Source organism: Equus caballus, chromosome 1, assembly GCF_041296265.1.
Source record: "Equus caballus isolate H_3958 breed thoroughbred chromosome 1, TB-T2T, whole genome shotgun sequence".
Classification (NCBI taxonomy): Eukaryota; Metazoa; Chordata; class Mammalia; order Perissodactyla; family Equidae; genus Equus; species Equus caballus.
In genome coordinates, this window is record NC_091684.1 from 152320868 (window position 1) to 152335674 (window position 14807).

Below are 14807 nucleotides of genomic sequence, written 5' to 3' on the forward strand. Positions count from 1 at the left end.
CCTGGGTCCCAGCCCAGCCACCTGTTGGATATGTGACTGTGGACCTTGTAGCTCTCTGGGCCTCAATTCCCTCATACAAACGTGGGTGATAGAAATACCTTCCTTGCAGAGCTGTTCTCCGACTCTCAGAATGCTTTGTAAATTATCACATGGTGCAAAGGTTCCTTATTACATCAGACTCCACGTCTAGTGTCCAACAAAACCCCATATAAGCTGTTGGTCTCTGCTTCTTCTCTCTTTCTGTATCTTGAGTTTGGTCTTGCCAGTGGGTGGGAGACAAGCCAGCCTGAATGCCAAGACGGCATAAGATTTCCATTCTTGCTTAACATGAGCCTGGAGCCCTCATACAAAGGTGCCCAGACCTGGTTCAGGGTCAGGAGGAATGGGCGGCACCTGGTGCAGAGTGAGCTGTCTGGCCACAGGGGGATACAGATCAGCAGGCCAGAGACAGGGAAAAGGGGCTGAGGAGCAAGTCTGGGGTGAGAAGGTGAGATCCGAAAGGAAGGCCTGATGGGGGAAAATCTTTAAATGACTTACAGGTGGGGCTTAGGACCGATGGGTCATTGGAGTCATATGGTCTAACACCTCGTTTTGCAAATGAGGAAATAGGCCCAGTGGGGATACCTGCCACTCTGGTAGGTGGCCTTGCTGGGACTAGAAGCCAAATGTCCTGACTCTTGTTCCAATGCTTTTAAAAATGACCTTGAAATCATTGGAAGTGACCTTCCAGCCTCCACTCTCTGTCAAGAGACCACCCAGACTAGATTCTCTAGGACAGCAACCAATTTTAAACAGTCTACCCTAAGACATTCCTACTCATCAGGGCACAGGTCCAAACTGAGGTTTGAATAATATCTCCCTGCCTGCTCCCTCACCCCCTAAAAAGAAACAGCAGAAGGGCCAAGTAGGGTGCCTGGGCCTTACACCATTGTAGATGCTCTTGCAAGGAGCCTGGAGAAAGCCCTGCTATCCTCGTGTCTGCCAGCAGGGGGCAGACACAGAACAGGTTTGTGAGCTTTGCGGTCTGGCAGCTCCCAGCAGAGAGGAAGCAGCCTGCCTCGGTTTCCAGCACTGCTTCTCACCGAATTGGGCTGCCAGCCAGGAACCAACAGTAAAAAGCCAGTGTGACTGGTTTTACTGTCTAGTAAAATGCAAATACTCATAAATGCTCATTTGCTCCATCATTTCAGGTACTTTAGTGCTTGAGCTGGCTGGCTCCAGTCAGGACTGCAGTTTAAATGATGACCTGGCGGTAGGAGAGCTGTGACCTTGGGGAAGTCACCACCTCTCGGGGTTGTGGAGTGGCACAGATGAGAATTTGCTCGCCACATAGTAAGTCCTCAATGTGAATTAGCCGGTGGTTAATAGGGATTTTTACTTTATTAACTTATTCCCTAAATAAATATTTAATGAGCACCCACTATGCATGAGGTCCTAAGCCAGGTGTTCGGGAGACAGAATAGTGAATAAGCCCCTTCTTCGAAAATATCGTAATTATCATCTTATATGGTTTATCTATTTTTATCTTTTATCTACTATCTTTATAACAATCACTCTATAATCTCTTTGGTTTCTTTGATTGTCCTTGTTATGAAGAAGCTCGGCACCAAATCTGAAGCCAATCTTGGCTGCTGTTCTGTCCCTTACGGCCAGCAGATTTGCATTCTTCTTGTTGATTGGTTCTGCTATTCTGTTTATGTGCCTATTTTACTGAGCCACTGTCTAACCTTCGACCTGACCTGCTCCCTCCAGGGCTGTGGGCTCGCTGCCTGCCCACCCGACTGCTGGAAAACACTGGAGCTCTTGGGGAAAAGGAGGGCGTCAGCCCGAAACAAACATATTTACAGGTAAGGAAGTGACTGCTGGGGCCTGAGGGGAAGGGAGACAAAGCAGACACAGCAACAGTCAAAACACCTCTGGGAAAGACAGGACAGGGGCTCTGCGGGGAGAAAGAGAAAAGCAGGTGAAAATAAAGACACTGCCCAGGACCGCCTCCCAGTGTGGGCGCTAACAGTCCTGGGTTAGGAGAGAAGTTGCTTTGTATCCATTTCAGGGGCGAGGGGGAGGGAAGACACTAGCAATAGGTTGTCCACCAAGAGATAAAGAAGAGCAGGGAGCAGAAATCACTGCCCTTGGAGTGGGGACGCATAACCGAGTGTCTGAAGGGAGAAGTTCCCCAGGTCAGCTGGGACTCAGGGCACAGCGGAGTCTCCAGGTTCCACTGGGATTGTAAACCCGCCTTGATTGTAAGCCAGCCTCAGATCACTGATGTTCCCCATACCTGCCCACCCTCCAACCCCTCCACCCCACCTCCCATGAGCCAGGATGGATATAAGGAGCCAGTCACCACGTATGTTAAAAATACAACAGGACCGCCATTGTCCTGGCTCAGCAAACATGGAAGAGTCTGGCAGATGGGCTGGCACACTTGACCTGAAGGAAGAAAAGGAACAAATGGAAAATTGCTGACTGTGGCAAAGAAGAAGCAGGCTGACCCATCTGTTAAGAAAATATCTTGGCCAAACAACTCACGATGTTTCTTTTAAAGACTAAGTAGAACCCAAAAAATGTGTAGCTCTGTGGACCAAAAGGTATGTGCTGGAACCCTAAATTGGAAACTGCCAAAAAGTGTATCAATTATAGAATGGATAAATTGTATTTTCATACAGTATTGAGAATGAGCAAACTATAACCACAGACGGCAATATGGTTGATTCTCATAAACAGAACGTTGAGTGAAAGAAGCCAGACAGAAAAGAACGCAGACCACACGGATGCCTTTACGCAGAGACAAAGACAGGTGCAATGATGGTGTCGGAGTCAGCATGCTGGTTACCCTTGGGGGTAGCGGCTGGAAGAGGGCACAAATTGGTTTCTGGGATGCTAGTCATGTTCTGTTTCTTGATGTGCTGCTTACATGCACATACATTCACTTTATGAAAATTCACTGAGCTGTGCATTTTTCTAGAAGTACATTAGATTTCAGTAGAAAACAAAAACAAATGACAACAACACAAGCAGATCCTGAGGTCTTGACACAGTCAGTTCCAGGGAGAGCAGTAGGACATAGGGCCCCCCACGCTGGTGCCGAACAGGAGTAGAAAGTGACCAGGGAGTGAGGAGTGACCACCGACCTGACAGCTGGCTCTTTAGGGTAGTCAGCCAACTTGCTCCTAAATTAAGACTTGCTTGGCCTAAAGAAACTAAGCAGCACCCTGGCACCAGTCATTCTGTGAGTGGTTGAGTGTGGCAGCAGAGCCAGACTGCCCAGGTTGGAATTCCAGCTACACAGTAGTGTGACCCTGGGTCGGTGCCTCAAACACTCGGTGCCTCAGTTTCCACATCTGTAAAATAGGATTGAATATATTAAATTTGGAACCGTGCATGGCACAAAGTAGCAAGTAAGGGTTTGGTTCTATTGTTGCTGTGTACCAGGCACTTTAGTCCTCACACCCATTGGAAGAGGTAGTCAGGGGAGAAGTGATTTCAATGAGGCCACATGCCTAGGAAATGCAGAATGCAGATTTGAACCCAAGATCCTCATGATTCTAAAGCCCGCAATCTAAGGCTTCCCAATCTAAGACATTCCCTTAGGAGAGGGAAAACTCTCTCCCAGAAACCAGGAAATAGAGACGATGACCCAAGGAAAATCATCCCAATGCAAGGAAAAACTAAGACTTTGGAATAAGCAAAGGAGATCGCTGTGTAGCCTTTCAATAGGATGCTGCACCCTTCTCAAATTATCTGATTCTGTGTGGGCTCTGTGCCTTTCATTGCCTCCGAGTTATTTTACAACTCTGAAAATTGTAAATAAGGCGTAGCAATGCAAAGATTTCTTATCTAAAGACATGCAAATAAATTCTGCAACCCGCCCCCCCCAAAATAACAAAGCAAGTTTCAAGTCCATATATAAAGTTACTCCAACATCCCTTTACCCAAATAAAATTGCGGTTCTTTTGATTTCTCCTTTGAACCAGTTACAACATCTTACCAGTTCCCTCATTCAATTATCGAGTTAAATAAAACCTTTGACATGTGTTCATTTTATGTTTGCGTGAGAATCATGACTTTGCTTTTTTCTTTTTTATCCGCTGACACAGAGGTAGAGGCAGGTTCAACTTTGTGACCGGGGGTTTCCTGAGAAAGGTCCGCTCTTTGCGCAACTGATATCTGCCGGCAGGAGGCCAGGTGGCCCTCACAGGGCAGGCATGAGGCCAGGGCCCCAGGTTTGGCCTCGTGCTCTGCTTCCTGGCCAGGGTTGGCGAGGACGGCGGAAGGCTGGCTGGATCTGGGAAGGAACTCTGGCCAGCCTGAAGGCCATTAAGGGTGAGCAGAGAGGGATTCTGGCAAAGCCAGGCACCATCTCAGGCTGCTTAGTGGCTCAGGGACCTGAAAAAAAGAAAAAAAATCAGTCCAACCAGGATGCGTAAATACTGGATCCTAAAGAATTGGGGTTTATGTACTTTCTCTGCCTGTTTCCTGGCTCTGTGACCCAGACAAGTTATTTAAATTCCCTAAGATCCATTTCTTCCTCTTTCAAATGTGGATAATACCCCCAGTACTACCTCTCTGGTGCAGGGAGAGGTGGGAAAATTAAGTAAGGTGATAGACATGGAGCTCTTAGCACAAGTCTGCCCTTAGCATGTGACTAACGGCAGCTATTTTCGATGTTACTGTCACGGGGAGACTCTGCGGCTCCCAGTGGAGGACACAGTGAGGCAATGCTTGAAGCTCTTGGGTTTTTTTAATCAATGGAGCACTATTTATTACTATTATTTTCCCCTCGTGTGAAAGAGGCATTGTAAGCCACACCAGGTGAAATATACTCCAATCTAAAAACAAGTCAAGTTCTTGTTACTTTATCAAAGCGAGAAGTAAACACTTTACCATTCTTAACCACATGAACAAACACAAATAAAAGGATTTCTTTTAAGAGAACAAGTCGTGAAGGATGGGAATAATAATGGCTGGCTTTTATGGAGCACTTGCTCTCTGCGAGGTGTCGTTCCTAGGGCTCAGCATGCCCGGTCATTTTCACTCCTCACGACGAGCTCCTGAGGGGGGAGTGGTAGCTCGCCTCCTGGTAGGAAGTGAAGTGGAGCTGGGATTCAAAGCTGGGCTAAGTCAATCAACCCCACTGTATCTGGAGCACCCTGGGAGGACCTAATCCCACATCTGAGGATGTGAGGATGGTGGAGCTGAGGTGCTGGCAGGACCTCCAGGTGGCGCTGTCCAGCCAGAAGTTGAAAAATGTAGCCAGAAGTAGAATGGATGCTAAGGAGAGGTCAGATATTTTATTCATTCAACAAATATTTATTGAGGGCCTGTTATGTGTCAGGCATGTGTTCTAGGCTGAATAAAACAGGCAAGAAATCCTTGCTTTCATGGAGCTGAACTTCCAGTGGGGGCAGTTAGATACTAAACATAGGTAACATATGTCATATGTTAGATAAGGAGAAGTTCTGTTGAAAAAATCAAAGAAGAGGAAAAGGATTTGGAGAGCCAGAGGTGGGGTGGCAGGTGCAAATTTACTTAATGTGGTCAGGGAAGGCCTCACTCAGGGGGCACTTGTGTAAACCCTGAGGTTAGGTAATAACTTATGCAGCTATCTGGGGGAAGAACATTCTGGATGGAGGGAAAAGCAGTGCAAAGGCCCTGTGGTGAGAGGGTACTTGGCATGTCTGAGGAACAACAGGAGACCATAGTGGCTGGACCAGATAGGCAGGGACAAGCATATCAGAGATAAAGCTGATGAGTGGCAGGAGGCGCAGATCAGGTAGGGCCTTATATGCTGAGCGAGATGGGGAAGGTTCTGAACAGACCAATAACAAGACCTGACTTATATTTTAAAAGAACCACTCGGGCCACCTCACAGAAGGTGAAATGCAGTGGGGCAGCGGAGAAGCAGGGAGACCTCTTAAGGAGCCAGTTGCAGTAATTCAGACGAGAGATGATGGTAGGTCAGAACGGAGCGGTAACTGGACGTGGTGAGATGTGTTCAGATTCTGGACACATTTTGAGGGAAGAGCCAATGGGATTTGAGAGTCTTCAGTCATCTTGGAAACTCTCCTGTAAGGACTATTCCAATATGGTCCTGATCCCAAAAACCTTTCTTGGAAAGCCATCTCTTGGCGTCTACAGGATGACAGAACCCATCCCCCCATGGAAAGAAACCTTCCTAGCCTTTGCCAAGTGTCGGGGCACCATGCAAGCTTTTCCTCTGTCCCCTGTGGATTCTGGGCTGTGCTCTGAGACGTGGAGAGCAGCAGGACATGAGCATCGCCAGCCCCTCAGATTTCTCTCAGGACTGAGGCAGGTGCCAGCAAGAGTGATGTTGCTGCATTAAAAACCACTTCAAAACTTAGTGACATGAAACCACAGGACACTTTCCGAATCTGTGGGTCAGTATCTCAAACAGAGCAACGTGGGGATGGCTTGTCTTTGTCTCATCAAGTCCCGGGCCTCAGCTGGGAAAACTCATCTGGGGCAACCAGCTGGAATCCTCTGGAGGAGTCCCCACTCACATTCAGAGTGTTGGTGCTGGTTGTCGGCTGGGACCTCAGCTGGCTGTTGGCCAGAACACCTACACGCGGCCTCTCCCTGCAGTGTGTCTGTGTGGCGTGCTTTGGGCATCCACATCACACTGGCGGGTGACAATGGCATGTCCGTACGTGTACGAAACCTAGACCACCAGCAGCCACCTTATCAGGAAGGGAGATACCGGAAAACAAGCTCAGCACACTGAAGACAGCAAAGCAGAAGGAAGAAAGGAACCAGAACCACTGAATTAATCTGGAGTGTTCTCCCTCAAACTTCCTGATCAGTGAAACAAACATTTTCTGTGTTGTTTAAACCAGTTTGAACTGGGACTTTCTGTTCTTGCAGCTAAGGGCGCCGTAACTGATACGGGTCTCCTCAGGGGCCACTTCTCTGGTCGGCTGCATACCCCTGGGAAGGGGGAAAGGGCTGGAGTCACCACCAAGGACAACCGAAGTCCTGCTGCCACCCAACAGCTGCAGGCTCCCAGAGCAGCGGGGGCCCAGGGCCCTGCGGCCACTGATGCCGTGAGCCTCCAAGCCATAACGCTTGGCACCTTCATCCCTAAGGCAAGAATCGATTCTTCGCAATCATCAAGAACTTACCCCAGGGGCAGGCTGGGGAAAGGAGAGCAGTTCTGATGTGGGCTAGCTTGATGGTGGCAAACAAAAAACAAAAGACCCTAAAGGGGAGAAAATCCTTCCGAAGTGGCTTTCTCACTGACTCCACAGGGATTGCTTGCCTTAAGCCGTGTGTGTGTGCGATGAGCACGGACACTGGTCATTGCCCCAGATGCATCCCTCAGACCTTCCAGTCTGAGGCACTCCAGCCAACCTCAAACTGCCAGTGTCTGTATGCCTGTGCCTGAGGCTCTTTTCCAGAATGTGGAGAGCTCCTGGCTCACCTGCAAGGAAGTGCCAGAAGTGCCAGGAATTAACACCCCGAGGGAGCTGCCCTCCACCCAAGCTCCTGCTGGTGTATAAATGCCCCAGCTCTCTCCCACTCCGGGGAAGCATTCTGAGGAGTGTATCTGACACCGTTTTCCAGGGCTCCCCATAGGACTGAGCTCTGTTTGGTGCTGTGATAGCTGGTGCCATCATGCACCCCTTGTTGACGGCTTTCCCACCCTGTGTCACTTTCCTGCTGGTGCTCTCAGCCCCTCCCAGATCAATTACCTGTGCTCAAATCTTTGTCTCAGCTTCTGCTTCTGAGGGAGCCCAAACTAAGGCAGTAACCAGAGGGGAGTGGTGGGAGAATATGGGAGAGGACGTGGACAGGGAAGTCCCTGAGGGATGAAGTGACAGTTGAGCCACATTCTTCTTTCTATTGGGAAGCTCTGGAGGCATGAACCAAGGCTTTTGAGAATTGCCAAATGGGACATGAGACTCCTAAGTTTCTGAGGCCCGCTGGTTGATCATGAGAGCCCACTTGGTGAGGCCTCCTATATATACAGACATCAGGGGGACATTAATACAGTTCTGGTTGGGGTCCAATCCCTGCCGCACCCTTGGGTGTCAGTCACACTGATAATCCGCTCACCCTCTTGGCACCACCCCCCTGCAGCTGAAGGGACCTCTCAGCAGTGATTAGCATCAAGAATGGGTCCTCCTTTGTCCTTATCCATTCAATGTGTTTATTTTCAAGATTGCATTTGTGGAAAGCGTTTAAACAGCGCCATTTAGAAGAAAACAAAAGTCACCAGATGGAAAAATAGAATAAAAAAACATGCACACACAGAAAATTCCCGAAGCAATATAGGCAGGGCAGCGGGAGTTATTGTCCTGCTGCTGTGGATAAAGCAGCTGTGTTGGAAGAGCTATCCGCTCTTGACAGCCTAGAATTTTCAAGGGAGAACTGAACACAGGTCAGCAGAATTCTGTGCTGCAATTCACTTCCTGAGAAAGTTTGACAAACCTTCCTTCTTCTTCCCTCTAGGAAGGACAGAAGAACGGTTACTAGGATTAACACGTATACTGAATTATAAAGCACAGGCAGCTTTTGTCTAGGAATAACGCCTTCCGGTTGCCGCATATCTTATTTGGACAGATGTTGTTCTCAAGAGTCTCAGAAACACCCTTAGCCACAGGCTGGCTGCAAAATCAGAAGCAAGAAAGATGGAAGCTGCTCCTGAGGCTGAGACAAACATCACCTCTTGCCCCTTCAAGAAATCAAGAGAACCAAACAGCCTTCCCCCGCCCCCCTCACCCCCTAACACAACATGATTTTGCCTACACTAGGGGTCGAAGAATGTCAGCAATACCCCAAGGGTGGCTGAAAGGCCAACTTTCATTCACAAGAAAGGCCCTGGTCATTGCTGCTTCTTTGCCTTTCATTCTCCCAATGGCCAACAGAGGGAGAGAAAGGATGGTGGTGTGAAAATGTGCTCAAGTCAGGACTGGTGTCCTGGGTCTTGTGAGGAAGAGTCGTAACGTTTATTTTCCCTGGGCTGATCTTAACTGGACTCCTGGCCCCCATGCAGAGCCACGCCCGATGTAATGTGTCTGGGCATTCCCCCATCTGCCCAGAAGAGGGACTCTGGTCACAGACAGCAGCAACGGGACATGGTGTAGCGTGGTGGTCCTGGCAGTGGGAGAGGAATATTGGCCCCATAGTCAGCAGTCCCCGCCCTGCCACTTATCACCTGTGTGACACTCAGTAATTTATTTAACCTCTCTGACCCTCGATTTCTCCATCTGTAAATAGCAGTTCCTATCTCAGATAGTTAACTGGAGGATTAAAAGAATATGAAACGCTAGTGCCTAATGCATCATAAGCTCTCTGTAAATGGCAGCTCCTATTAGTACTGAGGGAATAAGGCTGTTTCTAACACTGCGAGCAAATATGGGCTAATAGCATCTGTTTCCACAATTGTCATTTTTAGGGGCTGTTAACATGATTGTAACTGCAGGTCTTAGAGCAACAATGACTATTAGAGAATCCAACTGGAACTTCACATTAAGAAACCAATCACATTAAGGAAAGAATGGCATGTTGGGCAGCAGGTGGACAGTTGGAACAGCCGGAGAGCATGTGGAAAGTTACCAGAAGGTCCAGCTGCCGTCAAGGAGGCTTCCCAGGGGCTTATTGGGCCTGACAAGGATGCAGGAGCCGGAGGAAAAGGCAGGCGCCCACAGACAGAACTCTGTGCCCGTCTGTGCAAGCAGGTTTCTTTAACAAAGTCATGAGAAAGAGATTTTACAGAGGCCGAGGCTGTCTGAGGAGAAAAGAGATTGAGCACCACAGACAAAGCCGTCTGTTTCCTAGGAGTGTCCTGGCCAGGCCAGGCCTCCCCGAGCTCAGGCGTGATGGAGGGTGCAGTGGCCCCGGGCAACCTCCCAAACCTTCCTCCTCGTGTTTTGAAAGCATTAATCTGAGTCTTATTCAATAATAGCATTTTCCTGTCCGCCCTTTTCAGACGTACAGGATGGTCATGTATGACAGAAATGCCAACAGTGAGAAAAGTCCAGAAACAGGGTGGATTCTTTGAGGAAAAGAGGTAAAATCGACAAGAGATTTTGGTGGGGCTGTGGGTGATGTGTGAAGAGGTGCACAGCGGAATAGCCTGGCGTGATACTGTGATTTATAAGAAGAAAGGTGTATTTGGTCATCCTGTTTCTGGCACAGAGCTCCTAAAACCCTCGGCATTTCCTTAACGACAAGAGCCATAAAAGTGTCTTGATATTTACAACAAACCCCTTTCAACTACCCCTGAGTTTATGTTAATGAAGTGACTTTTGGAAAGGTGCTAAGGATGGGGGCTGGTTGTCAGGAGAACCAACCACGTGATTAGAGGGTGGGAAGTTTCAGTCCCGCCTCGTCCTCTCGGGAGGAGAGAGGGGCTGAAGATTGATTCAATCACTAACGGCAGATCAGTCATGCCTATGTAACGAAGCCTCCAAAAAACCCAAAAGGACAGGTTTCGGAGAGCTTCCTGGTCGGTGACCACGTGGGGATTTGGGGAGAGGGGGTCTCTCAAACAGCATGGAAGCTCCGCTCCCTTTTCTCATACCTTGCCTTATGTACATCTTCCATCAGGCTGTTCCTGAATTACATCCTTTTATAATTAAACGGTGATCTAGTAAGTAAAATGTTTCTATGAGCCACTCTAGCAAATTAATAGAACCCAAGGAAGAGGTCGTGGGAACCTCTGATCTGTAGCTGGTAGGTCAGAAGCACAGGTGACAACCTGGACTTGGCATCTGAAGGGGGAGAGGGGTGTCTTGTAGGATTGAGCCCTTAACCTGTGGGATCTGATGCTGTCTCCAGGTAGACAGTGTCAGGATTGAGTTGAATTTTAGGACATCCAGCTGGTAACAGAGAATTGCTTGGTGTGGGGGAAAAAACCCACGCTTCGGAACTGGTGTCAGGATCCTACCTGAGGAACTTTTTCATAACACAGTGAGCGGCAGTGACCTGCAAAGAGAATCAGGTTAGGGGAGTGGGGGGATCTGTGTATTGAAAAGCTCCCTCTCCAAGGATGTTCGGATGAAGACCCCCCGGGAGATGAGAGGCAGCCAGAGAGGGGCCTGGGCTACCAGAGAGAACTCCAGGAGGTGGGAAATATGCCAGCGTGTACGCCTTGAGACCAGGAACCTTTTCCAATTCACGTAGAATCCACGCATCTTAGATAAATAAAAAACATTAATTCTGCATTCATTTATTCCAGAAATACAACTTCATTTCTCTCCCACCCCAACACCTTTTCCTCCCTCCCTCATGCACACAACATGCAGAGTAAATTCCACATCTTGATAGATGACAGCCAGTGCTGGCTCCGCACAGCAGCCGCTGCCCAACAAGAGCAAGGCTGCCTCCCGCATCCGTTAACGGCACCAATCACCACGGTATTGTCATGGTCAGTTTTCAGTCCATTTCGAGAGTCTCGCTGGCCTTGTTCTCTGAGTCTGTGGCACAGTTAGATCTGACCAGCACATTTCCCTTAAAGAAAGCACAAGAGAAAAATCTTTAGCAACAGCCCAGTATAAATGTATTATATTCTGGGAAAATAGACTATTGCAAAAGCCTACTTAATACCTTTACTCCATCCAAGCCAAGTGAACGCTGCCCATTACAAACTCCTGGTTATTGCCTCCTTGTTATTGCCATGTACCCCGCCAGAAATGACCTTCCCAGGCCATGGACATGCTGTTGTGGAAAGAGCTCTTGTTCTGGAGCAGGCAAGGACCAAGTTCAAGCCCAGCTCATGCTTACCCAGCTGTGGGTCTCTTTCCCTACTCAGCGAATGAGGATAACAGTATCCACCTCAAGGGGATGTCATGAGGATTAAGTGAGGTAACTTCTGGCCCCCAGGTTCTACAGTTTAGCTGCCCAAGCCATAGAAGATTCTAGAAGGCAACCTCTTTCCCAGGCCATAACCAAACCATAGTCAGCTGAATGAACTTAGGGAGCTGAATAAGCATACAGGGCTCCAAGTCTGTAGCAGGAACCCTAACGGTAGGGAGGGAGGGCAGTAGGAGGGGACCCATGATGTCATAAACCCTAGACAAGGAGTAAGACAAGTAATGCAGCAGAATGGGAGCCTTCCTTGCATCCCGTCTCCCTCTCTTCCTCAGTATTAGACTGAGTTTGTGGGGGTGGCAATATGCCCAGATGAAAAACTATGTTTCCCAGCCTACTCTGAAAACAAGAATGGCCACATAACTAAATTCCAGCCAATGGTATGTAGGCATAAGTTATTCAATGAGACAGTTGGGTAAGTTCCTTAAGGAGCAATTGACTCAACTGGGAAGCTCTTTAACATTTCTTCCTTCCTTCTTGCTAACTGGAACTCAGACATGATGACAGGAGCTGCAGAGACTATCTTGGGACCATGAGGCAGCCCTGAGGATGAGAGTGCAGAGAGCTAAAAGGTGTTTGGGATGATGATGTCCACCTCCAGATTTATTTCATGTGGGAGAAAAGTAAATCCCAATCACTTGTTATTTCAGGCCTCTGTTACTAGGACAGTGTGGTGGCCGGCTTCCAAGTTGGCTCCCATTGTTCCTCATCTCCTGGTATTCATGCTCTTGTGTAGTCCTTTCCCACACTGGATAGGGCTGACCTGTGTAACCAGCAGGATATTGAGGAAATGATGGGATGTGATTTCTGAGGTTAGGTTATAAAAGACATAGGGGGTTCTGCCTTACTTTCTCTTGGATCACTCACTCTGGGGGACATCAACTGCCATGTCATGAGGGCATTCAAACAACCCTCTGGAAAAGTCCACGTGGCAAGAAGCTGAGGCCCCTCCCCCAAAGCCAGCGTCAACTTGCCGGCCATGTGAATGAACTCTTAGAAGCAGATTCTCTAGTTCATGAAGCCTTCAGATGATCGAAGCCCCAGTCGACATCTTGACTGCAATCTCAATGATTGAGACCTCAAGCCAGAACTCCCAAGTAAGCTGCCCCTGAACTTTTGACCCACATAAACTGTGAGACAATAAGTGTTTGTTGTTGTTTTAAGACCCTAAATTTGTTAAACAGCAATAGATAACTAATACATAGACATACTCAATTCCTAACTGATACAAAACCTTAGGGGTCAACTTGGCATGGCCACATGTGACAGCTGGCTGATCCGTACTCTCCACCTGCCAAACCCCCATCCTCAGAGGTGCAGCTTCCCTCCTCCTCTTGCCACTTACCCCGAACACAGGTCTACTCTGTTCCACTTGAGGAGGGATCTCTGCCACTCTTTCTCCTCCAAACTTGCTCACCTGCAGGAGTTCTCACTTCCACACCACCTCATCCCTAGGTATCCACAGCCGCCCCCCTACCCCAGTCCATTATATGGTGAGCTTACCAACATTCCGGGTGACGGAAAATGGGGTGGCCCTGTGAGTTAGCTGGGAGCTGAGACAGGTTTTGGGGAAGAGAGAGGACTCCCTGAGCCAACTGCCTCTGTGGGCTCTCCTCACCGGCCTCACACAGTAGACAACTAGTCTTGCTCATTAAAACTGGCTCCCTCAGGACTCCTGGAACAGAGAAACGGAGCTGGAAAAGATAAAACTCCTCAGGTCTCTTCCTGGAGCTTCCACTCCAGCTGCCCTCTCCAAAGCCGTGGAAGTGTATCCAATCTGAGGGGTTGGAAAATGAGCGCACAATGCTTGAAAATTCTTCTTACACTAAGCTCTCTGAAAGTGAGGACCAGCAATGTGCTGCTGCTTCTTTTCTCATTCTATGTTGGACCCTGTCCCTTCAAAGAAGGAGCTAACTTTTCTAATTGCCATTTCGGCAGGGAAGGAAGGTTCTTAAGATAGAAGTGGAAAAAAAAAATGAGTACAGGAAGGGATCAGTTAAGAATTTGGACATATATTGTACTTTAGGGTTTTCCAGAGAAACAGAACCAATAGGATGAGATTTATCATGAGGACTTGGTTTACACGGTTATGAGGCTGAGAAGTCCCATGTTCTGCCATCTGCAAGCTGGAGACCCAGGAAATTCCAGCCTGAATCCAAAGGCCTAAGAGCCAGGAGCAGCGATGGTATAAGTCCCAGTCCAAGAGCAGGAGACCTACGTCTTAGCTCAAACAGTCAGGCAGAGGGAGAGAACCTTCCTCCACGTTTCTTGTCCTGTTTGGACCTTCAACTGGTTGGATGATGCCCACCCACATGGGGAGGGCAATCTGCTTTACCAATGGAATTTACCAATTCAAATGCTAATTAATCTGTTCCAGAAACACCTTCACAGACACACCCAGAAATAATGTTTAACCTGATATCTGGGCATCCCATGAAATAGTCAAGTGGACACATAAAATTAACCATCACATAAATAAAAGCTTGTTTATGGAGCACATGCCATTCCCTGCCTCACACCCAGTGCTCTGCGGACAAGGACCTCTCTATACATGCCATGCTGGGTTTTCCCTTTTTCTGTGCTCTTCTGCCCCAAATGGTCTTTTCTCATCTTCATATCTGGCTAAGTCCTGCTCGCACTTTAAGACTCAGTCTAAGCAATCTCTCAGGGTGTGGTAGGAGCCACTCTGGACAATTCCATAATGTCTCATGCTCTTACCCACTGTACGTTGCTCCCATGACACTCTGTGCACAGATCATCAGTCTTACATCATTGACTCCATGTGTATCTATCTCCCCCATCACTATGAGCACTTAGGACAGGAGCTTTGCCTATATCACTTCTGCATACCCAGCCCCTTTCTAGATTCTAGAACAGTCTAGCAATAGTCTATCTAGCAATATCTATCTAGCAATCGTTTATCTTAATAAATGTGTGCTGAGTGAATAAATGATTGAATAAGTGAATCAATA

The 14807-nt window shown here is 48.2% G+C and overlaps 1 long non-coding RNA gene across 1 annotated transcript; it reads left to right on the top strand.

Moving 5' to 3' along the window:
* The first annotated feature begins 1724 nt into the window (after window positions 1–1724).
* LOC138924800 (uncharacterized) lies at window positions 1725–11193 on the top strand. The gene is made up of 2 exons (XR_011440061.1): window positions 1725–1847; window positions 8473–11193. It is a non-coding gene; the product is annotated as an uncharacterized lncRNA (long non-coding RNA).
* Window positions 11194–14807: the final 3614 nt, after the last annotated feature.